Below are 27,969 nucleotides of genomic sequence, written 5' to 3'. Positions count from 1 at the left end.
TATATGCATTTATTTCCCTATGCCTTTTTCTTGGATGTGGTGTGACCATCTGTTGGAAGTTTCTCCCCATAATTCCCCATAATTGTAGTCCAGAACCTAGAATTCAAAGAAAATAAGTCCTTCCTCTTCTGAGTTGCATTTTGCCAAGGCTTTTTTTTTTTTTTTTTTTTTTTGTCACAGCTATAGAAATGAAACCAGAATATTATGATCTAGTGTTTCTATAGAACAATATAATTAACTTCAAAATGACATTTAAAGACACTACACTTTTCTGGTTATGAGGGCCCCAGAAGGGTGGAGGGACAGGAAGGAGACAGATGGGTTTATAAAAGGACAACAGAGGGAATTGTTGAGTAATGGAGAGGTGTATTCTCTTGATGTTATCAGTGTTGACAACCTGTTTATGGTATTGGCCATGGACCACCACTATTTTATAAAGATGTTCCTTAGGGGAAGCTAAGTGAAGAATACATGAGGGGTCTTCCTGGATGGGACACTGTGTTTCCTTGCCAGTGTGATTCTGTAGCTTTTTTAGGAAAGTTTAACTTATAAGACACACAGGAGGCATGTACACACTTGTTTCTAAGCCTAGTGCTCTAGTGCTCTTTCATCTGCCTCTGAGGGTTTCCACCCAGCCTCTTGGATGGCTTCTTTTACAACATGGGCTTTTTTTTCCCAACGTCTCCTGGGAAATGAGGGGATTTATGGTGACCAGTAGAACCTCATATATCTGTGAAGCCCCATCACTGATCCACCTGGCTGTTCAGAGTTGCCATGAAGATATTTCCAGCTAAGACTAGCAGACCTGAGTCCAGAGACCACAGTCCATTGCTCTGTTCTAAGTCCCTAAGGATGAGGATGCTTGGTCTTTAGCTGTTGATCGCTGCTATGGTGGTAATGTGTTGCCTTGTTGAAGCAAAGCATGGGCACAGCCTGGCTGGCAAACCTTGGGACTCCCTTTTCTCTGAGATCCAGGTGCTATCTGACAGTTTTATAACAAGATCAGGCTGTGATAAGGTGTGGGCCAGTTCCCAGCCTGCAAACAGCTTCATGTGCAATCTCATTTATTTACAAATGTGCCACCCCGGCTTTGAATCCTTTTTCCTGAAGCCTCACCTTTCTCCCTGAGCACAAACAACCCTATGCAGCACTGTCCTTTAGTATCCAGCATCCCAAGCGAATCCAGGTCTGATGGACAGGTGAAAGCTCCAAGCCGAGGCTTGGCAGGTTGTGCCAATGGAGCAATGTGGAAAGCTCGTATGAGCACCATTCAGCTGTGACCTTCAGTCAGAAGCCATTGAGCGCACAGTCACCACAGCTTGAATTGCTTAGCATGTCATTGATTTCAAACAACTTCCATCCTAGGACAAGTTTGGGTTTGATAGCATCTCTCAGACCCAGGATGGAGGTGCAAATGTTCCTCAGTTCTTAGGTATGAGCGCTAACCTGCGTCCATGCTAAAGAAAATGTCCACCACTAGAATAAAATTCCAATGGGACCTGGCTACATTCACTTCTGTGCCTGTGGGACCAGGTACTTTGTGGATGCTCAGGACAGTAGTGCTAATTAGTTTGTCAGAAAGCCAGACAGCTTGCTCAGCACTATACCTTTAATCCCTAATAGGGGTCGTATTGGGTGCACAAACTCATTCTGGCTCCTAAGAGGTTCCCAAATGGGCAGTATAGGCTGGATTGCGTTGATGTGCACAAGTGTCACTTTATAACTGCTTTCTTGATTTAAATCTATTTTTAGAAGGCTCTCATACAGGATGAATCTGTCCACTGGTTGGGTATGCACACCCTGATAAACACTAGTCGCTGGAGCTCAATGGACAGTACACAGGAAAGTACCAATCACTTGGAATCCAAAGTCTCTACTTCAACTCACAGGTGCCTTTGGCAGCCGTGATACAGTCCCACTTGTGGCTGGATTACCCAGGGGGCACCAGGTATACCCTCTAGACTTCAGATTTCACCTCCCCAAAAGATGTCTGTGATACTGTTATGATACATAAATTTACATGCAGTGCAACAGATGTGGTATAAGGAAGTTTATTATTGTGAGGAGGGCAAGGAGAGAGGGAGAGAGGAGATATTGTCTGAGTGAACCATGACAGAGAGAGAGAGAGAGAGAGAGAGAGAGAGAGAGAGAGAGAGAGAGAGAGAGAGAGAGAGAGAGAGAGAGAGAGAGAGAGACAAATGTACAAAGTGGGAGGGAGACAGACAAACAATCAAAGGGACAGACAGACAGGCAGAAAGAGAGCAAGAGAGCGCGCGCAAGAGCGAGACCAGGTGGAAGGTTGGCTCTTTTATATCTGCTGCTCAGCTGAAGCATGTCCAGCAAACACCTGGTTGCAGGTGATGATGTCAGAGGTTGCTAAGCAACCTAGAGGCAGGCTAGTGGGTCTGCTTGTGAACTAGCACTGAGCTCATTGGTGGGGGAGAAGTCTAAAAGAGACATCCACTAGCTCTTCATTACAATGCTTGTCCCAGGGGAAAATTAGAGGCTAAATTCCCTTTCCCTCAGTCCAGACCACACAAGGGAGGTAAAGGCTCTGATTATGCCAAGTAGAAACAGAAGGATGGCTCTCATCTGAGAGATGGGACTTGAGTCTGTCTTCTCATTAATCAAGATGCAGCTCCAAGAGCCTTCCAAAAGGTGCCATCTCTCCTTGTCCCAGGGTCACTTCCACTCTCCATGAGTGATGCATAGACCACCTCACTGCAGCTGCTGTTTTATACCCATGCTTAGGTCATGCTGACCCACCCCCCACACCTCCCATGCCCTGGATTTGGGGGTCCCAGGAACCATGTAGGATGAGGCAAGCTGGGAATTCCTACCTCTCTCTTCTGGGTTTGACCTTGCACTTGCAGCTCAGCTGAGCTTTCAAATCAAGCTGTCTGAGCCAAGTTTCCATTTTTAACTCCGGTCTCTAAATGGAATGGGGCTCTACTTGGGGATAAATGATGCTGGCAGAAGGTTAGGCATGTGGGGGATCAGAACTTGTAGCCTGGGGTCCATTTTTAAGCCAGAAATGATAATGGTTGCCCAAGGATAACAAGTTTGTCACCGTTCAAAGCATCAGGTTAAGTCTGCAGGCAGGCAAGCAATGCTGACAGCAAAAGGAGCTTGAAAAGGGTCCATAGGAGCAGAGGGGAGGGGAGGAGGGTATTTCAAACAGTTTTCCTCCTCTTCCTGCTGCTGCTGCTTCTTGGAGCACTTGTAGCATGAGAGGTCCTGGGCTTGGATCATGGGTCTGCGCTGTGGTTCACTACTTGCCCCCCAGTGTCTGTAAAACTAGGGTAGGGAAATTCATTTACTTGGGTTATATGCCTGGGCAGTTTAGCAGAAGATCCAATACCTTTTTGCAGGAGCCCCCAGCAAAAGGGGCAAGCAACCGTGTGAATAAGCTGTCAGCTGTGGAAAGACACAGGGGATGGGAATGCATGTTGCTAGTGAAAGGAACCAGTCTTCAAAGGCTGCAGGCTGTGTGATCACAACTATGAGACATTACGGGGAAAGATGCAACTGCGAGGCAGCGAGACCAAAAAGGGCTGCATCACAGGAAGATGGAGCAACACTGATGTGTGCTACCATAAGGAAGAACAGGACATCATCTTCTGCCCAAACCCACAGAATCTCAAACCCATAGTGAGACCATCCTGGGCTATCACTCATAATACAAGATAAGTGTCAGCTCCTTTCATCAACAATAGCCAAGGTGTCACACTGAGACAAGGAGCCAAAGTGGAGAAGCTTTACAAAGGAGCCACAGGGGAACTTTTGCATTTTCGCCCAGTGTTGCCATTAACATAGAACTGCTGGGAGAGCAGGGTAGAGAAGAGAGTATGGGGAGAGAAAATTAACCTTAAAGGACCTTTGAAAAGGTCATAGGAAATCTATTACTGCAGAAGCGTCCTAAAACATATACATATAAAAGAGTTTAAATGGAGTTACTTCACAGCCTTGGGAAACTTGGAGACAGGAGCTGATGCAGAGGCCATGGAGGGGTGCTGCTTACTGACTTGTTCCCCATAGCTTGCTCAGCCTGCTTTCTTATAGAACCCAGGACCGCCAGCCCAAGGATAACACCACCCACTAGAATGGCTGGGCCCTCCCCCATCAATCACTAATTAAGGCAATGCACTACAGCTGGATCTTCTGGAGGCGCTTTCTTATTAGAGATTTCCTCCTTTCAGACAACTCTAGCTTGTATCAAGTTGACATAAAAGTAGCTAGCACAGCAGGGTCTCTTCTAGGGCCTATGACCTGTAAAGTCACAGAGTCTTGTTCCTATCTCATTTGAGTTCCTGTCCTGACTTCCTTCAATGATAGTGATGTGGAAGTTTTAGTCAAATAACCCATTTCTTCCCCAAGTTTCTTTGGTCATGATGTTTCATTACAGCAATAGTAGTCCTAAATAAGACGTCTGCTAACTGAACATAGTATTAAATCATATCTTAAAAATCAAACTTATCATTATGCATACATACATACATACATACATACATACATACATATATACATGTTGGCCACAATGGAAATGAAAATTCATAAAGATTTCAGGTTTTTTAAATTAATGTATTCATATTACATTTCAATTGTTATCCCATCCCTTGTATCCTCCAGTTCCTCCCTCCCTCCCGCTTTCACCCTACTCTGCTCCCCTATGTCTGTGACTGAGGGGGACCTCCTCCCCCTCTATATGATCATAGGGTATCAAGTCTCTTCTTGGTAGCCTGCTATCCTTCCTCTGAATGCCACGGGGCCTCCCCATCAAGGGGATGTGGTCAAATATGGGGCACCAGAGTTTGTGTTTTGCTTACCTTTATTTTATGTGCTTTGGTGTTTTTGCCTGCAAGTATGCCTATGTGAGAGTGAGCTGGCTTCTGGGTGCTGGAATTTGAACCCTGGTCCTCTGGAAGTGCAGTCAGTGCACTTAACCACTGAGCCATCTCACCAGCCCCATCAGGGGATTTGATTAAACTCCCACAGGGTAGTTTTGAAGCTACACTTTGCTTAAGGGGAAACTGTAACAATAAAAGGTCTCAAAATTGTAGTGGTAGAAAGTCAGCTTTCTTTAGACGCTAGAAACAGAAATGAAGCTAAAATAATAAGTAGGAATAAAGATAAGAGACAAAAGGGGAAAAAAGGAAGAAGAACTGGCCTGACAGGGTGACATGTCCCTTTAATCACAGCACTTTGGAGACAGAGGCAGGTATCTGGCTATGAGAGTTTAGTGAGACCCTGCCCCATAAATTTAAAAAAGAAAAAGCGACAGGGAAGGTAATCAGCTTTTTTGTGTGATTCTCGGCTAGAACTCAGGGCACCCTGCATGCTAGACAGGCAACCCCCCTACTAAGTCAGTCTTCAGCCCTCACCATTTCTGTCCTACTTTATTTTGAAACAGGATCTTACTAATTTACCCAAGCTAGCCTTGAACTCACTCCACATCCTAATAGGCTTTGGTCTTACAATCTCCTGAAACTGGATTTTTGAAGACCAAAATTTCCATAAATTGGTGTATGATTCATGCAAAAAGGAGAGAAAATGTACACAACAGCTGCATCAATAAAATGGAGGTGGGAAAGGTGGGAGGGGGGGTCATAACTGAAGGCCTTATAGATAGTAAAAGGAAATAATCTTATATTTTTAAAACCTTTATGCCAATAAGATTAATAAACTAGTTACATTTGTTGAATAAGACCCAAGATCGCATAGAAAGCCTATCTAGCCCAAAATCTATAATAAAAAGAGATAGACAAGCAGAGGTATGTCTCAGAGGCAGTCCATTTGGTAACATTCTCCTGCTCCCCAAACTGAGTTCCACATTGTTTATACACTAAAATACCATAAAGAATCCCTGTAGAATTTGATAGCTTAGTTTAGAACTTTGTGAAGCAATGTAAATACCTGTACCATTGAAATTAATCTTTGAAAAATATATTTATCAAGTTAGTTAAGCTTAATTAGGATAGTATGAGGCTGAGGCATAAATACAGGGATTTATTCTTGTGCTTAGATAGAAAACCTCTTCCTGTTTCCTTTCTGTCACTGAGACAAAACACTCTGACCAAAAGCAACTTGGGGAGGAAAGTTATACTTCCAGGTCACAGTCCTTCATTGAGAAACTATGGTGACGTGATGCATAATGGTTAGCTCTCTGACTTGCTAGCTTTCTTATACATTCCAGAAACACCTACCTGCCTAGACCTTCCCACATCAATCATCAATCAAGACAATCCCTACAGGCTAATTTGATTTGAGCAATTCCTCAACTGAGACCTCCTTAGATGGCTCCAGGCTGTGTAGAGACACATCTGAGATAACTAGGGAAAAGCCCCAAAGCACCAGTGTTGAAAGTCCTAAAGAAATAACCCAAGAGCTGGAGAGATGGCTAGTGGTTAAGAGCACTAAATGCTCTTGCGGAGAGGACCAGGCTTAGTTCTTGGTGCCCACATGATAGCCACAAGCCCTCATTCCAGGGGATCCAATGACCTCTTCTGGGCCCCACATGCTTTCAAATGCATGTGGTGGGCATAAATTCAAGCAGGTGAGCACAACAGCCTCTGTAACAACATAATAGGGAGAAATAGTCACTTAAACATGTCATCTTGAGTGAACAAGGTGTGTGTAGGAAAATTGTAACGCTTGCCTCCTACTGCATGCTAAATATATATATTAAAAACTGTAAAGGTCTAAGAAAAAGAATGAAAATATATCCTAAGGCTATGTCGTGTCTTAATGTACCACTATCAGTCACAGGAAAGAAAAAAGAAGGAAAGAAAAATGCTTTCATGTCATCAAATCATGTCTTCTCATTGAAAGACAAAACTAATAAAATTGATGAGTAAGCCACCAAAGGATTCCAGAATGTTTATAAAATGATTTTTTCTTTCTTTTTTGATGTGCAAAAAAAAAAAAGGCTAATTTAGAACTTGCACATATCTTAAGAAAGACTTACAAATGGTTAGCAATTGCATAAAAAAAATGATTGGCCTTAATAGTCATAAGGAATGAATTCAAGCCACAAGGCTCATGCTCAGAATCTAAAAGCAAAGGTAGCCTGGTGTGGGGTGGTGAGGGGGCATGCAGTAGTTGGCGCTCACACACTTTAGGTAACATTTTTGAATGCTACCATCACTTTGGAAAATATTGGACAGTTTCTTCTAAAGCAAACATATGTCCAAGAGAAGAAGTCATATGTCTATAAAAAGTCATTTTCAAGAGTGTTCTGACACCTTTTTCATTTGGCTCTGAACTGGAAATGTGTCCAACAATAGTTCAACAGCGAAACTCCCCCACCTCACAGACAAACTGTAGTGTGATGAGCGATGCACACTAGGGAACTTCTCATGGTACAAATGCAAGGAGGATTTGCATAAACTTTTATTTTGAGTAAAAGAATCCTTTTGATAAAACCTTCTGTTACTCTATAACTGTGCTTAACCAAGTTCTATAACACCACAGCATTATTCAGGGACTGCCTGGTGAGGTGGGGCAGAAGTAGAAATCATTTATACAGGCATTTCTCACCATGTGAGTCTTGACCCATTTAGGGGTCGAACGGCCCTTTCACAGAACTATCAGAAAACACAGATGTTACAATTCACAACAGTAGCAGGTTTAGTTATAAAGTAGTAACAAAAAAATTTTTTTTATGATTGAGGGTTACCACAACAATAGGAACTGTAATTAATGGGCCATAGCATTGATAAGGTTGAGAACCACTAGTCTGTACCTTCCCAGATCTACCAGTGCCCTTGTTAAAACTCTTCAAGTAACCCAAAAACTGAGCCATCAACAGTATGAAAAGTCTAGGTGACAAATTATAAATATACAACTACTAATCATGTTGGATGGTTTTTATTACATTTATTTATTTGGCACAAGCCCATGTGTGTCATGCCACAGGTGTGGAGGTCCAAGGACAACCTGCAAGAATCAATCCTCTCCTTCTGCCGTGGTGGTCTTGGGGATTGAACTCAGGTCGTCAAGCTTGGCAGCAAGCAGTTCTTTACTGAGGTGAGCCATCTCACCAGTCCCATACCTAAATGTTCATCAATGAGATGTGATGTGTGACATCTGAAACTTACTCATTGACTAAATAATAAAATCATGGGCAGAGCTGTGGAAACCTGAGAACGGTAGGTGCTATTGTTGCACTAGACACTAGGGCCACATTCTGGTCCCAACAGACTTTTTTTTAGCTTTTGTGTATATTTGAAACTTTTCTTAATAGAATGATAAGAAAGCAATACTTTAATCGAAACTCTCTGCTCAAGAATAGACATATCTCAAAATGAATTATAGACTTTTGAAATTAAATATTATCTCCATTAAAGTCTTACAGTTTAACACAATCCCTTTCTTGCTTGCTTTAAGACAGATAAATATTACAATAATTGCAATTTGCCCAAAGCCTTAAATCCTCAATTATACTTTGGGACTTAACATGTAGAATAATTTGATTGAAGAGTTTTGAGCAAAATGTAACAGAAGTGCAGAAAATTATTTTAGAGACAGTGCCATCATGGAGCCCCAGGCCTGGCTTGCAAGGCAGACCCACAGGACACTAGTCTGTGGAGTTCAGCTGAGTCTATGTACCTGTGGAAATGCAAGAGTGTGATTTAGATCCAAAGTTAACTCTGTCACAAAGTATGTTTTGATTGATGCATATAGGTGACTTGAGTATGTATATGTGTCGGAACATTTGTGAATTTTTGATTGGTGTTATATCAAAACTTGAATTTGCCACTGGAAATCACAAATCCACCACTGTGAATTCTAATCTTCATGGTATCTCAACGTGGTAAATGTTTTCCCCTAACTTCTGATGACATCAATTTTTCATTTAAAATTTCTTTATAGGCAGAGCCTGGTAGGTCATCCTTTTAATCCCACCACTCAGAAGGCAGAGGTTGATACAGTTCTGTGAGTTAAAAGCTAGCTTGGTCTACATTATATCAAGTTCCAGGTTAACCAGGGCCACATGGTGAAAGCCAAAAGTGTCAACAAACACAAATTACTACCTCAGTGTTTAGTGAAAGATGACACAATAAATTTCCAAAAATTTAAATTTTATTAATTAAACAAATCTTCAATTTAATGGATTTGTTCTTTTTAGTATCTGATGATATTGATAGAAAACTTGCAGTATTTATTTAAGGGTTTTTTTTTTTTTTATCATTAACCCAACATGTAGAAAGCTGTGGATTTGGTTTTATGGCTGAAGAAGAGATACTGAAATAGAAAATGTGAAATTTTGGGGTCTGCGGGAAAGGCTCAGTTGTAAATCACCTGCTGTACAAGCATACATATGTGACCTGGGGTCCCCAGAACCGTGTACATGTGGAATACAGTAGCTAGCACATGTCTGCAACTCAAGCCCCAAGGGGGCAGAGGCATTAAGATCCCTGGGCCTCACTCACCAGTTATGCTGTGTGGCTGGGGGAGCCACCAACCCACCTGCCTGCTTTACTTAGCTGTTCCCAGTAACATTTCCCTTGCAATTAAAACTTCAGGTTACGGAAATGCCTCCATACCAAAAGCATTTTGAAAGTGCGAGAACCAGAATTAGGATTCCCCCCGCCAAACCCACAAGAATGCTGAGTGAGCACGGAGACACAGCTATCACTCTAGTACTTGGAATCCATGGAGCAAGCCGACTAGCGACAGTAGCCTGTATCAGGGAGCTCTGGGTTCAATTGAGAGACCCTGCCCCAGAGAAAAAGCTGGAGAGAAACCAAAGACTCCTAATATCAACCTCAGGTTTCCACATGCATGCACACACACATATGCCTATGCACTGGTACACACTTGTACACCCCTACACATGCAGACATGTGTACATGCACACCACACAGAGACACGTGTAAAAGAAGAAGTGGAATAAAAACATAAACAAACAAACAAAACACTTTCATGTGGCATGATGTTATCTACCAGATGTCTGATATGTTGACCTGAACTTGGACTCAGTAATGTGGGGTGAGTCTTCTTATGAGAAGGCCTTACAGACAGTTATACTGAATGCAGACAGAAGAAGATCTGTAGACCCATCACAGGGTGTCCTGCACAGCTCAGTGATCAGTGTGTCCGGGTAGGCTTTTCCTGTCCATCTTAGATACCCACAGGGAGGCCCAGGCACACTGACGCAAATGAACGGTGTGCTTGGCAGCTATATGCAATTATCTCTCCTTCACAGTGAATGCATAAAATCCCATTTCTTTCAAAGTAACCTCCATGGACCTCACAGAGGAAGGGTTCACACTGTGTTCGGCCCCGAACTGTGGAAATATTGAAAATTTATATTCTGCCCTGATACTGAGAATCCCCTGGGCCACTCAAGTGCAGAATGGCTGTGCCTGCAGGACAGTGGAGGGCAGGTGTGTAAGGCCCAGCCTGGTCATGTTTTGTACTGCTTTCCCTGAAGGACTACAGGGGGGGATATGTCTAGGGTGTTTGGGTCATGAACACAACAAGCAGATCACTTCATCTTTTCTTCTTCTTCTGTGGAATCATTTTCTTACCATGATGTGGAGCCTGCCTTGAATTTGAGCCAGCATGGTTGTTAAGATCACTGTCACCCATTTAAAAGCAGGATTTTTTTTAGACAACACGGGCATATGGCACCTGATGTCAACTTCGTAAAACACACAACCATAGGGATGGTGAAAAGTAAACAAAGACACACAGGGCATTTCACGTCTTTGCAGGCCCTGACTGGTCACAAGCCCCTCAGAAACAGGACCTTCAAACAACAGTGGGTACCATTGAGTGGAGCTGTACAAAGCCGCAGAATACATTATACATGTGCCAAACAGAAATCCCAAACTCGAGTGCCTCCTTGATAAGTAAAAGTTTCTGGTTGGGGTCAGTTGTGTGTGACACACTTTACATCAATGCTACCAGTAGTCTCAAGCCAGAGAAGGTCAGACACTGCGATTCCCTTTGACTGTATGCACACCAAGATTCAAAAAAATGCCTATCTCCTATCTACGTACTCACCTCTGCAGGAGTTTACCTCCAGGTGTGGGCCCTTCTCTCCAGCACCGTGTCCTTGATCTCTCTGCCCCCTACACTCTAGCCTCTCTCTCTAGTTAATATTAAAAACAGGTTTTCTCTTATGCTGAAAAATTGGAGGCTATCCTTGACGCTGAGAAGTGGTGATAGACAAGCTGTCCTGGGAACTGCAGCTCCCACAGCTTGTCCCAGAGCAGTTGGCAGGGGACATCCCTCACAATCACTCTTTTTGGTTACTTTTCCAATGCTGTGACAAATGTCTTAGAATACATTACTTCAAATAAAGAATTACTTACTTTGGCGCATGATGATTTCAGAGGTGAGTCTTTCGTGGATGACCAGAGTGGAGCAGGAAGAAAGGGAGCAGAGAGAGAGGATGAGAGGGTTCATCTGGGAAAGAAAACCCCTCAAGAACATGCCTCCAGTGACCTGCCTCTTACCTGTCTCCATCCCCAATAGTATTATCGATTAAAAATCCGTGACTGACGATGTGTCCATCGGTTAGGTCTGAGACCTCAAAAACACTCAACTACCCATCTCTTCCTGTATATATATGCAGAAAGCTTCACTTTCTCATCCTCTCACTCACACTTGGTGTTCAGAGTGTGCTAGTGTCAAACGTGTCACAGAGTTAACATCTCGGTTCCAACGAGTGGTAGTGGGAGCATTATTCTCATACCATAAATGGTCCACTGCTACATCTACTATGGCCATTGACCTAGGCTTTCTAAGGGACAGAGTCTGCACACGATAGGAAGGTCTCAACCTCATGGATCCCAACTAGGAAGCTACGGTGGGTGACTTGGCAGGGAAATTTTTACCTCCCTGAGAAACTGGAAAGAAGACTTTTTTATCTCCACTGTCACTATGGCGGCATTTTTTCCCCCTTATGAGAACTCCATTCAAGGTAGACACAGTGGAAAGAGCATGTGTGATGTCTGTGGCTTTGGTCACCCATTTGTCCCAGCTGATAGGAGAAAACATGGCACCACATACATACGTCCCCAGTGTTTCTAGAGCAGTGATTCTCAATCTGTGGCTTGTGACCCATATTTGCATTATGAGTCCTAAGAGCTGCAAAATTACAGTTATGGAAGAACTAAATAGTTTTATGGTTGTGGGGGGGGGGGCGTCACCACAGCATGAGGAGCTGTATTAAAGGCTCGCAGCATTAGGAAGGCTGACAACCCCTGCTCTAGAGGCTGAAGGCCAAAGGACCTGTGGAACCCATTTGTGGTGGGGGCTGCTTCCTGGCTCATAGATCTTTTTTGGTATTTTCTCCACATTGGAAGGGACGAGGCAGCAGGGGGCTTCTTGGTGAGGATGCCAGTCATAAGGCTGCACCTCCATCTCTGACCCCCTACCAACTTTCCTCTCTGGATCCATCATACTGAATTGAGGTTCCATGTAGGAATAGTTTGGAGGACACACATTTCTAGCCCCACTAACAGTGGTGTTCAATCAATTTAAAGAGTGGTTTTAAGTTATGAATAGGTGCTCTGGCCTGAGCACTGAGCTTTCCAGAGAGCGCCAACAGTCCTGAAGATGCCCCCAGAACAGGGTCCCACTCTTCTCCAAGATCAGCAAGCTTTAGCTTTATCAAACAGTCCCCTTGCTTCTCTTCATGGCCCTGCCACTTGGGAAGGTACCATCACACAGCTGGCTCTAGCTTTGTCCATTTGAAATCTTCCAGGCAGAAGCTCATGGTCTCTAGCAAGCTCCTGGATCCAAGCGATCTGCTCTGAAATGTCCACACTTTCACTTAACCATCCTGGAAGCTTTCGGGCAAGACCCATCCTGTTGCCCATGTCTCTCTGTGTTCTCTTTCATAGATAGTGACAATGACAGTGTACATTTCATAAGGCCGAGGACACATGTGGAGCACTTGGACTAGACAGCAGTTCTCAGAAAACCCTAGGCATTATCTTTACGATTGTAACTGCTCCTCCATAGAGTGCTTTGGTCAGTTGCACTGCATTTCCAGTGTCTAGTTCTCATTGGCATGCACAAATGCAGGCTCATTATGTCCACGGCTGCATTCATCTCTTCAACTGCGTAAAAATGACACATGAGATGAAGGGTGGAATTGCTGGGTCATAGGACATGCACATTCTCACTTGCCAGGAAGTGACAAATGCCTTTCAAAGTCCTTGTATCAATTTATACTCCAGCCGACTATGTATAATGCCCCCATCGCTCAACAGCCTGACCAGGGTTCGCATTGTCAGACTCCAGTGTCCATTGCCCTGGAGACTGTGGAGTGGCTCCCCAGTGTAGCTCAGGGCTTCTGTTTCCTGGTAGCTAATTGTGACATATCCCACCAGCTAGTGTTGCTCATTTCTAGTTCTCATTGGCTTTTCTATTTATGAACACATTTCTTTGAACATCTTCAGAGCATTTGTGTCAAGTTTTCTCTTATGGGTTTGGAAGAATTCTTTTATAGCTTGGACCCTTACTATCTTATGTCACATCCTAGCAAGCCTGTGAGTACCAGCCAATCCAAAGACCACTTTGCAATTTAATGGTTGTATTTCCTTCTTTCAGTGTGGCCTTTGGATCTAGAAAAGTTCTAAATGTTAATTCTTTTAATATTATTGACTTATCTTTTCACATTACATTTTGAATTTTATTTTGTGTATATGGAGTACTGTGCCATGGCATTTATAGAAAGGCTACTGGACAGCTTTTGGGAGTTAGTTCTCTTCCACAAAGTGGTTACCAGGGATTAAACTCAAGTTATGATGCTTGCTGGCAAGTATCTTTTCCTGCTGAATGGTCTTCATGGTCCAGCTTTTCATCTTATAATTGCTCCTTGCTTCCTGCTTAAATAATTCATATATCCATCCCATGGCCTTTGGACTGTTTCACAATTAATTGTGCTTTTAGACTTTATCGTGTTGGGACAGAAGCTTAAGTGTGATGTGACATAAAGACCAGGCTATCTTTTTGGATAGAGATTTAATTGTCCCTGTCTACTGTCTGCTCTTCAAGAGGATGTGGAATTATGATCATACTCCAAGCTGCCATGAGCACATGCAACGTTTGGTTAATAATTCCTCCAGGTAGAAAACACGTCTGTTTGCAAATATTCCAATCAGATGTTAGGCTTTTGAGTCCACTCAGAAACAGCATATCAGAGATCCTTGTGTATCCTTAGGGTCTGGAAACCCAGCACCAAGATGGCAAACTCATATGTGGCATGGTAGACGCCAGGTGCAGGCTGGGAACAGCCAAGCCACCAACCAGGAAGCTTTATCTTCGGGGAGGTGACATCCTCAGCAAGCTTCTTATGCCATATCCTGATAAATGGCTTCTCTGTGGCATTCTGTGTACATTGGTACGACGGATTCTAGTTAGATTTTTCTAAACGTTGTCATATAGATATGCAAATCTGGTTTATGCTAATACCCCATTAGTACACTTCTCCTGCGGCTTCTGGTGGCGTCTGTGTAAGTAACTCTTCTATCTGAAAGCAGTTAGCAGCCTATCTCTGCCTTCCAACATCTGTACATCTTTACCCTTCCCCTCGTGCTTCTTGGGGGCGGAGGGGCTTCGGCCTGTTTTCCTCAGCACAGTTTGGGAGACAGTGCTTCTAGCATCTTGCCACTTGCACAATGTCTTTTCTCGGCGTACACAGCATTGACCTGGTTTAGAGCCTTCCCTGATCTTTGTGTGCAGGGAACCTTCTGCGGTTGTTAATGGGCGGGGGTTTTATGAAGTCAGCTGCTTTCATGCTTTCTCAGTTTTTGTGGTTGTTCTCATTTTCCAGCTCTGTTATGTATGTGCTGAGTTGACTTAATTCTTATGCTCCGACAAATTGGTGCTATAGGAAGAAACCTGTTTGTGACAGGGCTAGATGCTTTATGTAGCCCCGAGTTGAGAGCTTGGGAAATGGTTCCTTCAATACTGAATGCCATGCAAGCGTGATGTGGCAGTTTGAATTAAAATGGCCCCCATAGGCCCTTAGAGCCAGAGAATGAGGAGATATCCATTAAAGAGATGTCTTTTGAGCATGACACAGCTGCAGAACTCCTAAGCAAACTACAGCTGTTGTTCTCTCTGCAGGACCATCATAGGACAAGTTCCTCAATGTGTCATCATGGTAGGAGAGTCACCCCTGAAGTCCTTCTCTTCCTTGAGGAGGATTACCAACAGTTCTTGGGAGAGTGGGTGACATTTTCTTCAGCAGTGTAGCCACTGAAGAGTTCATGATCCAGGAAATTATCCTGCCCACCCACCCCCAGTGTGCTCTAGCTAGAAGCTAATTACACACACACACACACACACACACACACACGAAGACAAGCAAATAGGCAACTTATTGAAAAAGAGGATGGAGTGGAAGCAGAAAGGAATGGGGGAGGTAAAAATGACTAAATTTCATTATAGTAATAAATTATGCAACTGTCAACTAATTATAAAATTTTAACAGTTAGGTGGATAGCGATGAGGAAGTCACCTGATGTTGCCTCTGGTCTCCACATGTATCTGAACATTCAACAACAAAATAAAAATGCACCTGGATTGAGCACAGCCATGTTTGTTTAGGTTCACACTCCATTCACACTGTGGTTTTGTTTCTTGTCTGTTCTGGAAGTCGGTTAACAGACTCACAGTGACTCCATGAAGAGTCTTTGCATATCATCTGGAAGAGAAAAAAAAAATGAATTATTTTCTGCTCAAAATGGTTCAAATACTTTTGAAGAATGAGTGGACCTTGAGGTATCTCTATAGAGTGGTTTTAAATTACTGTTTCAAATTCTTTAATGATTTCATCTTGAGGTAATTGGTAATTCGTATTTTTCTAAAAGGTATCCATACTAACTAATTTATCAATTTCACTATAAGGCCCTTTGCTAAGTCCCTCTCTGGCCTTTTGTTCTCTCTTTGAGGTGACCTTCTGTCTCTTTCACCCTTCCTGGTGTCTGAACCTCAGCATGGATGTCCCTACTGTGTCTTTTATTGGGAATGAATTAGCAGAAGGAAGCTTCTGCATTGAGCCCTTAGTTTCAATTGCTAATTTTTCTTCAATACTTCCCAATTTTATTAGTTTTTCTCTTGTTTCTGTAACAAGATGCAACAAATGTGGTGGCTTATAAAACACACTCATTACCACACATCTCTTCTATGCACATAATGTATTTAAGGAGTACAAGGAGCTCAAGGAAATAAAGACTACAGATGGACATTTGGGAAGGTGCTGCTTTGTGCAGGGTCTTCTGTCTTCTGCCCACTGAATTTGATTTTGTTTCACATGCAAAATACCTTTGCCCAGTTTCAGGATCCCCAAATTCTCACCCAGTTACCACCTTAGCTCAACATCCCAAGTCTTATTAGCAATGCAATCTTAGAGTGAGGCTTTGCATATATATCATCTTGAGGAAAAAAAATCACTTTTTTAAAAATATATTGCTGGCTGGCCCAGGACTCACTATGTAGACCAGGCTGCCTTTGAACTTACAGAAATCCTCCTACTTTTTATAAGTCAAGGGACAAGTCACCTGCATCATGGGAGGAGAAGAGGGCAGCGGTGAGCCCAGCAGTGGATGTTTTTAGCTGTGGATTATCCGATTCAAATGGGGAGAGCTGCCTTGGTGTTTAGGAATACTTGCTGCTCTTGTGGTGGACCCAAGGTTAGTTCCCAGGCCCTAAATCAAGCAGTGCATGACAACCTGTAACTCTAGCTCCAGGAGACCTAGTGCTTTCTTCTGAATTTTATGAGCATTTGCCCACAATGTGGTGAGCGCGTGCCGCGCGCGCACACACACACACACACACACACACACACACACACAGAAAGAGAGAGAGAGAGAGAGAGAGAGAGAGAGAGAGAGAGAGAGAGAGAGAGAGAGAGAACAGAACTAGATAAACCCTTTCATTTTTTTTTTAAAAGGAGAATGTGGAAAGAAAATGACTCCCTTGGTTTCAGCAATTTCTGAGTACAGAAGTCTATTAGTTTCCAATGGTCCCAGAGTATAGGTCCACGTTGGGGCTTTGACTCCATGGATGGTGCTAGGAAGGAGATGGTGTCTATGTGACAACAAGATGTGGAGTCATCTAGTCGTGGCTTTCACACTCAAAACGGAGCCAAATGTTGTGTGCATAATGGAGTCTGCCAGGAGAGAGCCAGCCTGAAGCCACCATCTTACACAACATGGTGGGGGAGGGGTGTGTGACTTAAAGAAGGGCACAGCCTGGTCTTCGAAGAAGGTTTTTTTCTTGCAGGATAAGCACCGTTCCACTCATTTGAGGGGCATCTGCAAGCATTCTAGGGTAGTTTGCTTACCATTCCCCTTCCTTCCGCCACTAATTTGTCCCTTTGGGGATTCTGCTAATGTCTTAGTTGTTGAGAAAAGATACTTCATTATATTTAAGCTACTCCAGCTCTGGGGGTCAGGAGAACTGAGCTTACCTCCCCTTGGTGCTGGTTTGGCCATGTGACACATCTTTACCGGTGTCTGGAAGAAGTCATTTCCTCCTGGCATGACCCCACTGTCATGGAGCAGAGGGTGGGTGCTACAGAAACCTACAGAATGCTTGACCCCGTAGTCATGGCAACAAAATAAGCAGAACAATGCAGTAATAGCTAGGTCTTTGGAAACTGTAAATGGAGCTATTTACAGTCCCTGGTAGAAGGATGGGGGGGCTTGAGTCACAAGAGCCTCCCCTGGGATGACAGCCATTATTCTTCTCTGTCCCCCAGCTACAGGTGGTCTTGAAAGAGGATATGGCATATAGATTGCACAAAGGCAGGACTCCATGATGCTGTTTCCTGAGGCTGCCACCCTGGCAGGAGTGGGACTTTTCAATGATGCAGCTGTTTTTGAATTACCATGTCCCTGAAGTACCCCTCCCCCCCCCATGTTCCTTTCCTATAAAGATGCCAAGTAAATTCATAAGTCTTCAAGCTAGACTTAGATGAAATTGTTTCTTTGGTATATCCTTGGTGCCCAATCTGGTCTGAATAGGCATTTGTTCTTGTCTCCTGAGGATAAGCCATCTGATACCAGGACATAGTACTTGGCAGCAAACTCTTGCTACCTTATATATCTAGAAGGCTATCTCAGGATATCACACTCATCTTGGTACCCACCAAACTGGAATCTTTGCCTGCTCAGCTGATGCAGGTCCCTCTCTCCTGATGGGAACCCTTTCCTGTATATTAGCTGCAAAATTTCCAAAGACACAAAGTCAAACAATACAAGGACTTCGTACCAGATTTCTTTCTTTTCTTCAGGGACACAGTATCTTGACTCCTGTCACCCATGGTCTGTACCATGCCACATGTCAGATGTGCAGTCATTTTTATGTCCATGAACCATAAGCCTACATCAGACCTGAACTACATCTCTTCCCTTTACTTTATTTTTTCTTTTATGAAACTACGTGTTCTATTTATACCTTTGTGGATATCCCATAAGCGTTGAACTGAATTTGAACTCCACAAAATTTCAAGGTAATCAATATCTCTAACTGCTTCTTAAACGCTACGTGCAAAGACTTCAGTGGCAGTGATCTCTCCTCCTACGCCACACATAGAAGCTATTTGGGGGGATTTTTAAGCTTTTAGCTTCACCTTCTGTTTCGACTCCTGAGACTACAGTTGCCAGTTTGTTGAAGAGAGTGCACACTGTGTTGTGTGTCTGTGAGTCTTCCACATGCCAGGCAAGCACTCTACCACCAAGCACCAGGTCCTCCATGTCCTCTTTGGACCTTGGGTGTCCTTTCAGGAATTGCTTTTTTTTTTTTTTTTTTTTTTTTAACAACTAAAGTGTAACTCTCAGTGGAGTTGTGGCTGATTCTGAGTGTCTTCCAGAGCATGGCCTGTTCTCAGTGACCTGTTGATTAGTCCACTGGACACAGAACCCATCCCCTTTCTCTGAACTGGGAGCACAGATGGGCTAGAATTTAACTAAAATGGTGAGCCCCCAGGCATGCTTCAAGAAGAGATCAGTGCACGAGTCAAAGTGAACAAGGTGGGTAAGAGCGCTCCTGCTGGAGGCCAGCACCCTTCAATGGCTGGGTCCCACATGGGGTGTCGTGATGGGGGAGGGAAAACCCTTGTTCTTGCTTCTGGAGCCAGAGAGCCTTCTCCTGTTCCTGGATATCAGAACTCCAGGATCTCAGAGTTTAGACCACAAGACATTCTCCAGTGTTTCCTTAGGCTGTTAGATCTTCAGCCTCAAGCAGGGAGATATGAGGGGGGTGGGGGTGGGGGTGGGGGTGGGGGAGGGGCTTGTCTAATAGTGAGCCTTCTGGGACTCAGCTGAGCTATAGTATCCCAGGGCCTCCCCTTGCAGATGCTTACTGTGGGATTCAGTCTCCGGAATCAGGTGAGCCAATCCCCTGTTGATCTCCATCTGGTCTTGTTTACACATTTCCCTTCTAATTGTTCTTTTGGGTAACCCTAGCCCATCCATACAAGTAGGATGTTGACTTATTCATGTACTTATGTGTGTGTGAGAGAGAGGGGATGTGTCTGTGAGAACATGCCTCTCTACAGCATCAGGTGGCAATAATTCTCTCTGTATACATGACCAGTGTCTTCCGGTACCTTTGGATGCCAGGACCCCACATAAGAGCCTGTCACAGGTCCTTTGCAGATAATGTCTTCTGTGTGTTTCTGTTGCCTTTCAGGTCTTCCCTTTGTCTCTGCTGCTATTCTGTATCTGAACATTGGCTTGCAGTTATTCACCCTTGCTTGAGGCTAGGCAAGCTTTGTGGAAATTGTTAACATTCATAAACTCTGGAAAAGTCTTACTCCATTGTCTGGGTATAGTCTCTTCTTTCTCTTTCCCTTTGATATCTGCAGCTCCCCAAAACCTCAATCTACTACTCAAGTCTCAAAATCTCCCTTTCACATGCGTATGCATCGCTATTCTATAACTTCTTGATGTTCATGTTTTAGTTCATGGATGTTCTGTTCAAACAGATACTGAAGCAAAATGTGAGCATGCGAATTTGAACATTCTTTTATTTTCACATATTATGTGATCCATTTCGTTGTTACTCCTCTCGCTTTTGGAAGCTTCTCATTCCCTTTGTGTATTTTATTTTAAATTAATGGGTTTTTTAGTTGACAAATTATAATTATATATAAATGGAGGGTATATATTGTGCTATTATATTTATATACAATATGAAATGATTGCTTAAAGCCAACTAACATGCTCATATTTCATTCACTTGTCAGTTTCTGGTATGAGACATTTGAAATTTTGCCAAGTACAATTGCATACATTTATAAGGTACAAGGTGATATTATATGCATATTGTGGAATAATTAAATTAATTAATACACTGATCATGTCAGGCACTGACAGTTCTTTATGGCATCTATTCTTAGCATGTGTGAAGTCTCCACATTACTGTGTAACTGCAGTCTTATTGCTTTACAGCAGATCCAGGGACGTCCTCTCCAGGGCATTGATGCTTTGCACTTAGTATTATGGCCCTGTCAGCTCTGTGAAGCCATAATGCTAGGTAGCTGTTACAGCTCATCTTCATTGTCAACTCAGATGGATTTAGAATCACCATGGAAACTCATCTCTGGGTGTGTCACAAGGGTGCTTCCAGAAGGGTTTAAGTGAGCAGAAGAAGACCCACTCTGATGCTGGACAGCCTTATACCAACGACTGGGGTCCCAGGCTGAATAAAAAGGAGAATATGAGCTGAGCATAAGCATGTTTTCTGCCTCCAGACTGAAGAGGTAATGTAAGTAGCTGCTTCGCGATCCTGCTGTCTTGTATCCCTGCTATGATGGACTGACTGCACCTTCAAACTGTGAGCATGCACTATAGCACACTTGTAACCCTGGTGGGGAAGGGGATCAAGCCTTTCTGCATGGAGGCTTCTTTCATGTGTTAATCTAGATGGCTCAGGGACTTCCCTGCTTTCTCTATTTCCCGACTTCCTTCCATAATGGCCTGTTCCCTCAAACCCTGAGACGAAATGAACCCCTCCTTAAGTTTCTTCTTGTTGAAGATTTGGTCACAGCAATGAGACAGTAACTAGAGCACATGGTTGGGGGCAATTATGTAGTTGGCATGATCTAGTTACCTTGAGAGGCATGTGTCATGTATTTCTGATGTTTGAGTCCACAGCTTCTGGGGCAGTGTGCCTTTCAGTTCCTGAGAAACTGAGGGACTCCCTTGGGCAGTGAAATAGTCAAGTGATTGTGGTTTTTTTTTGTATCCCTTACAAGTCAAAGGACCCATGTAGAATCTTGGCTAAACAAATAGCATTAGACATTAATCTTGTGTACCCTGTCTAGCTTGCAATCGCCATTGTATTGTGTTTTTGATAAGTGTATAGAAAGTCTGATTGCTTGGAATAAACTTGTCTCAGCCTCAGCCTTGCTGAGACACCTCCAATCCAGCCTGGTTCATTCCCATCGACCATATCAGGAGACCCTGGTTCTGTATGTCAACACTGGCACTTACACATTGTGGCTGATCCCTGTAGAAGTTTCCCAGTATGTTGCTAGAAGGATCTTTTGAATTTTAGTAGATTCCTAACATAACCGCTGCTGTGGATTGAATAAAAACCTTGCCCCACAGGCTCATATACTTGAATCTGAGCCTCAATTGGTGGAGGTGTTTGTGGAGGTTATGAAACCTTTAGGAGGTGGGACCCACAGGAGGGAGTGTGTCACTGAGGCTGAGCTTTGAGGGTTTGCAGCCCTGCTCCACTTCCTGCTCTTCCATTCTGCAGTGGAAATGAAAATGTGGCCAGCTTCCTGCTCCTGCCTCCGTGTCATGCCTTCCGTGCCATCATGGCTTCTGTCCTTCTGGAACCCTAATCCAAAATAAGTCCTTCCTTCCATTGACTTGGTCATGAGCGAGGACCTAGACACCCTAATCACTCCCCTAAGCTTGGCATCACTATCAACTAAGGCAAGGATGGTGAAATGTGTTGTATATAAGAAGCCATGAGAGATTTTAGTCATCCAGACACCAGGGACCATCCTCTGTGAGGCTGTTGTCTGGTTCTGGGTTTTGGATGCCTGGTGCCCTGAGCAAAGCCTGCTGTTTCCCACTTTATATCCTTTACTGGTATGCCATGTTAAAGTGCTGTCCACAGCATTCTGGAAGAGAAAAGGCCTCCATGAGATCCAGCTGTAAGGTATTTTCTCAATTAGTGATCAATGGAGGAGGGCCCAGCCCCATGGTTCATGGTGCCATCGCTGATCTGGTGGTCCTGGGGTCTATAAGAAAGTAGACTGAACAAGCCATGGAAAGTAAGCAACTCTCCTCCAATGATCTCCGCGTCAGGTACTGCTGCCAGGATCCTGTTCCATTTGAGTTCCTGTCCTGACTTCCTTCCATGGTAAACAGCAATATGGACGTATAAGCCAAATAAAACCCATTTCTCCCCAACTTGCTTTCTGGTCATGGTGTTTCATCACAGCAACACAAACCCTAACTAAGACAGTATGTATGAAGTTTTCCATATCCCATTCTTGTTATGTCTGAAGCTGAGCCTTAAAAAAGATCAAGTTTTAGATAAGCAGGGGCTTTGAAAAACACAGCAGCCTTGCCAGGCGTAATCTCATCACTAGGGGACTGAGGCAGGAGGATTCAGGGTTCCAGGTCACAATTTCAGGGGTACACGGAAATACTCTGTCTCAGAAAGAATAAGATGTTACAGCATGCCACGTTGTCTAGACAAACAATTTGACATGCTAATCAACTGCAAACAGAGTCAAGGAAACAGAGCCAACTGGGAATGGACAGGAGGACCAGGGGAGAGGATACTAACCCTGACCTCAAGCAATTGAAATACACAGTTAATGTTTGCTGTGGCTGCTGTGGCTCCTGGCCATGTATCATCAATAATTCTTACACTAGAATCTATGTAAGGAGCAGGTTGTGAAGCTAATAAACATTGTTAAATTTTAAATTGTGGAGTATACAGTAGGACCTGGGAACCTAGAGGTTTATTTCTACAAGGAATTGAGAATGAGAGTGAACGTGAGAATCCACTCTCTCTATGTGTACGCCAGTGTGTGTACATGTGTGTCTGAGCATGAACGGGCAATTATGCATGTGTGCATCTATGTCTGTGTGTCCATGTGTGCATGTGTGTATGTATGTATGTATGTATGTTAAGTATGTATGTCTGCATCTGTGTATGTACCACTTAGAAGCCATGCTGAAAGCAACCAACTGAACCAGCACCACAGAGACTCTCACTGTTCTAATTCACAAAGGGAAAAGGCTACAAAGATGAAAGGAGATCAATTAGAGTAAACTGAGCACAAGGAATTGGACCAAATGAAAGGCTTTGGCGGAACATTTGAAGGGATTAAGTTCATCGCTAGAGACCTTTAAGCTGGAACAGAACTGAGTCAGTCTGCGCACCAGCAGACACATGGGCAAGGCAAGGAGGTCTGGGAAGATTGAAAGTGAAGGGCTGGACAGATGTGTAGCACACAGAACTCAGCGAGAGCTCAAGAAGCAATCTACACTCAGGACAGAGTGAAATCAAAGGGCAGAAGCATTAAACTGGACAAAACAGACAGTGACTTATTGACAAAGTGTTCATTTCAATGCACGGAAATGACAGCTGAGAGCCATCATGAGCCAAACAATGGAGACTCAACCCAGAGAGAGAGAGAGAGAGATAAAAGGCAGGTAGAAATAGAGAGAGAATGTGTTATGTGCCCACGAGAACAGAACAGTTACTCTCTAGCCTCTGACAGATTGAATAGGTAAAATAATAAAGTTATAGATGCAGCTATTGGTGTGGGTAGATGTTAGTTACTGTGAGACACCCAAACCTACCATATTGTCTCTACCATATTCTGAGGAAAATGGAGTTGTGTCGTATTTAAAACTCAGACTTAACTCTGACTTAAAGAAGCCAGAAGTCGTGTTGGGGATATCTTGTGGTCCTTGATATTATTGTAAATAGCCATGTGCATGTATTGAATATATATTAAAAACAGAAGCATGGGGTTGCTTCGATGTTTGGAACACAGAGACTGAAGCAACCCACATAGGTGAAATGGAAGACAAAAGCCTTGTCCAAATGTCTGCATACAAGTACAGCCAGATGCAGAATGATAAATCTACATCATAGGAGAACCAGAAGGATGGGGAAAGACTGGGGCATGGAAGTAGAGTGGGGAGAGCTTCAGTGGCTCCAACACTGCCAGCTGGTTGTGAAACTGGAACAAGCAAGTGGAAGACTTGAAGAAGCACAGAACCCACCTAGAGAGTGACACACGCCCAGGCAAGAATGGGGAGAGGTACGGCAGAGGCATGGTTAGTATGTGGACATGTGGTGGTAGAAACAGGTCAAATGCCCTGGCTCCTTGCTGTTCACAGTGGGATCTGCTGCTGCTCAGTAAGATGGGAGCCGTTGGATACAGTTGGGGAATGTGGCAGAGAATAAGGTCCCAAAGGCCTCATCGAGTAAGACTGTGACAACAACAACAAAAATTCTGTTGTCAAAAAAAGAAGGCTGTAAAATACCCTCCCAGCAACCATGCCCGAGGAAATGTAACAGTCAGACAATGCTGGCAAAAGCCCGTGTTATGCAAATGACCCATGAAAGTCCCCACCTTTTGTGTACAGGTGAAAACTGTTGAGTTTCCAACCTCTCTTTCTGGCCCAGCATAGATCCTCTGTTGAAAGTGTATTCTTTCTTGACTGTCTCTGATGCTGTTACTATCCATGTACCCCTGTCCATTTTTTTTGTGTTAGGGAAGGAGAACCTAACGGTCATGGTTGGTGCCCAGTGAACTTCAATATCCTCCGACATCCTGCAAACTGATGTGCATACACCACCTCAGAAACTTAAAACAGATGTAATTCACCCTTGACTTTATCTCTTTCCCCCTTGTTGCAGCCTCGCTTTCCCAGCATTGCAAGCTGTCCATCTCCATCTTTGCTTCTTGTGTTTTCACTGTAGTCTTGCTTCTGCTTATTCCACTGTATGTGTGTGTGTATATATATATTTGTATGCAACAACTTTGTGTGTGTGCGTGTGTGTGTGTGTGTGTGTGTGTGTGTTGTGTATCTTTCTAATCGCATTCAGTGTGGTTGACTACTCTACATTATCACTAGATCCTCAGGTTTCCAGAACACCCCATGCTCCTATCTCTCCCCAGTCACAGATCCTTCTTGCCTGGGCTCTCAGCACACCATGCTTCAGGACTTGGTTCTGGGCTTCCTGTGGTACAAGGATCCTGAGTTCCTCCTGGACCACTGGCCTCCAGAAAGAGCAGACCTAACTGCTGTATCATCTTATACTGTTTGTTCCAAACTCAATAATCAGAATCCACCCCCCCCCTTCAGAACCCCAGAGTCTCTGTGAGCCCTTAACACTGTGGTATGCAGATGTCCAGGAGACCTTGTAGTGCTTCCTTCCACTCCACTCCTCCTGTGCCTGGTTGGCCCCCTCAGCACCACACCCATATTGGAGTTCCTGGGTCCTGTTCTCCACTTTTGTCTCAAGTTACCCCTTTCTTTTACTTCCTTCTCAGCCAGCTCCAGTCTCCTCTCAAAGCAGCATCCCTGGCAGGGGCTCAGCTTCTGATCTCTACACAAATGAAGAACTAGGGCCTGCTGTATGGCATGGGTACCACATGGGTGTTGTGAGGCCCCTCTGGGACCTAACTGTAGCTTGTGAGGCTGAGACGTCGCTGCCGCCTGCAGTACTATCTGGAGAGGAGACAGGCTTACAGCATGTTGGGCCAATCAGAATTGGCCTAAAGTCAAATTGGATCAGGAACAGAAAGTGGGAAGAATGTCCACGAATTAAATGCTGTTTAGATCGTGTCTCCAGTGCCAGGAGCACGCTGGCTTCAAGACTGAGCAGAGAACCGTTTTTACCAAATAAACGACGGGAATGCCATCCCCGGAGACATTTAAAAATCTCCTTGGCATCTGGTTTTAATTACTCTATTTGTTCATTATCATCCCCAAGACAGCACTTCTGAAAATTCCAGGACATAATTTCTATTCTTTCCCTCAACAAACATTTGCTAAACGTTTACACTGTAGGGGGAACGCTGCAAGGAACTTGAGAAGAGAGAGCATTGGTTTGATGCTGGCATGGCATGCTTGGGAGAAGCTTACATGTCTGGGGGCTCAGATGAGTCTTGGAGCCTCAGTCTCAAGAAAAGTCCTAGAGGCCCTGCCTCGCCTGTCACCAAAGCCCAGTGTGAATGCCACTGTCCACTCCTGTCTGGCTATCACAGATCTCTGCCATGCTCCATCAGGCAGAGGTCAGAGAAACAGGAAGTAGTTAAATGGTATATAGGTCTCCAACCCTGAGCCTGGATTGCAGAGTCATGGCTGCCTTGATGGAGAAACCTGAAGCAGAAGGAAAATTCTTTGTCTCAGTCTCCCCAAGGAGAAAACCAGGGTTTTCAGGATTTTACATGGAGAGATTTTCTCACCTTGACTTACTAGGGGGAGAGAGAGAGAGAGAGAGAGAGAGAGAGAGAGAGAGAGAGAGAGAGAGAGAGAGTTTTGTGAGAGAGAGAAGGGGCAAGAACTATGCACAGTTAGATCATATTGTCTTCATCCAAAGTCCCCAGAGAAATAACCGTCAGATTGTGGCTATGGAAATGCTCAGCCAATGGGCAAAACTTGCTAAGCTTTGCTTAACTCACCTCTCGCTTCCCCAAGGGATCTCCTGTGGGCTACTGCATGGTGACCTATGGATTTCTATGTTGTTTCTTAAGGATTCCTGTGGCTCACCCTGTGCATAACCTGTGTGGTCTTCTGTGAATACTCACGCTGTCAATTTCTGGCATGATCGCCTATCAGTCTTTACTGGCTCTCCAGTGGATTCCTTACGTGGTCTTCTGTGATCCCCTGAGTGGTCTCCTTTGGCCTGGGAGAGCAGCTTTCATCTGGAGAAGGTCTTTCTGTATGCTCATGAGAAGATGGCTCAGAAATGTGCGTGAAAAATTAGTGACCAAGAGGATTGCTGTGAGTTCAAGGTCATCCTGGTCTACAAAGTGAGTCCAGGATAGCCAAGGCTACACAGAGAGACCCTGTTTCAAAAACTAAAACAAACAAACAAACAAACAACAACAAAAAAATAAAAATAAAAATTAGTGACCAAATGGACAAGAGAATCTTGGGAATGGGGCTGGTGGGGAGGAGCATGTTCGGTGAGGATGGAAAAACACAACTGATAAGCTTTTGGCTAGTCCAAATACTGAGCTACTGGCCAGTCTGAGCTCAGGGACAGGGTGGCAGAGACCTGATGAACTAAGAGGCAGAAAGGAAACAGACAAGTAAGGGAGTAGCTACGGGCCACATGACAACCTCAAAGGCAGTTTGAGTCCATCCACCTGTGTGAAAAACACTTTCTTTGGGTGGCAGAACTACTTGTGAAGAATTACAAGTCCAAGGTGTCAGTGAACTCTGTAAGTTGAGGGTTTGTTGCTTCATCCATAGATGCTTCCTTCTTCACAGCCAGAAACATGATCTCTCTCTCTCTCTCTCCCTCTCTCTCTCTCTTTCTCTCTCTCTCCCCACCCTTGATCCCTTCTTCTTTTTAAATATATTTTATTAATTTATAATATTATATCCCAATTGTTATCCCATCCCTTGTATCCCCCCATTCCTCCCTCCCTCCCATTTTCCCCTTACTCCCCTCCCCTATGACTGTGACTGAGGGGGACCTCTTCCCGCTGTATATGCTCATAGGGTATCAAGTCTCTTCTTGGTATTCAGAGTCCCCTTATCAACACTCACCTCAAAAGAAATCACCCTGAGGACTTGGCATCAATATGGAATCAGTCTGAGGGAGTCACGGACATTAACAGCATGGCAGGGTGTCACCTGTGTGTACTAGAAAGAAAAACAGAGTGAGGAGAAGACAACGAATGTGATTGTTGAGCCTCTAAACTGCAGACCTAGGAAGCTTACCAAACAGAAAGTGGCATTGACAAGAAAAAAGAATTAAACCTGGGCATAT

The 27,969-nt window shown here is 44.0% G+C and overlaps 1 pseudogene; it reads right to left on the bottom strand.

The window, feature by feature from the left end:
- The window catches only part of LOC127201010 (60S ribosomal protein L10a-like), a 62,301-nt pseudogene extending 35,507 nt beyond the window's left edge, over window positions 1-26,794 (bottom strand).
- Between the last annotated feature and the right edge of the window lie 1,175 nt (window positions 26,795-27,969).

The sequence above is a fragment of the Acomys russatus genome, chromosome 17 (genome assembly GCF_903995435.1).
Source record: "Acomys russatus chromosome 17, mAcoRus1.1, whole genome shotgun sequence".
Classification (NCBI taxonomy): Eukaryota; Metazoa; Chordata; class Mammalia; order Rodentia; family Muridae; genus Acomys; species Acomys russatus.
Note: the sequence above shows the minus strand (reverse complement) of the source record. Positions and strands in the feature narration are given on the sequence as shown.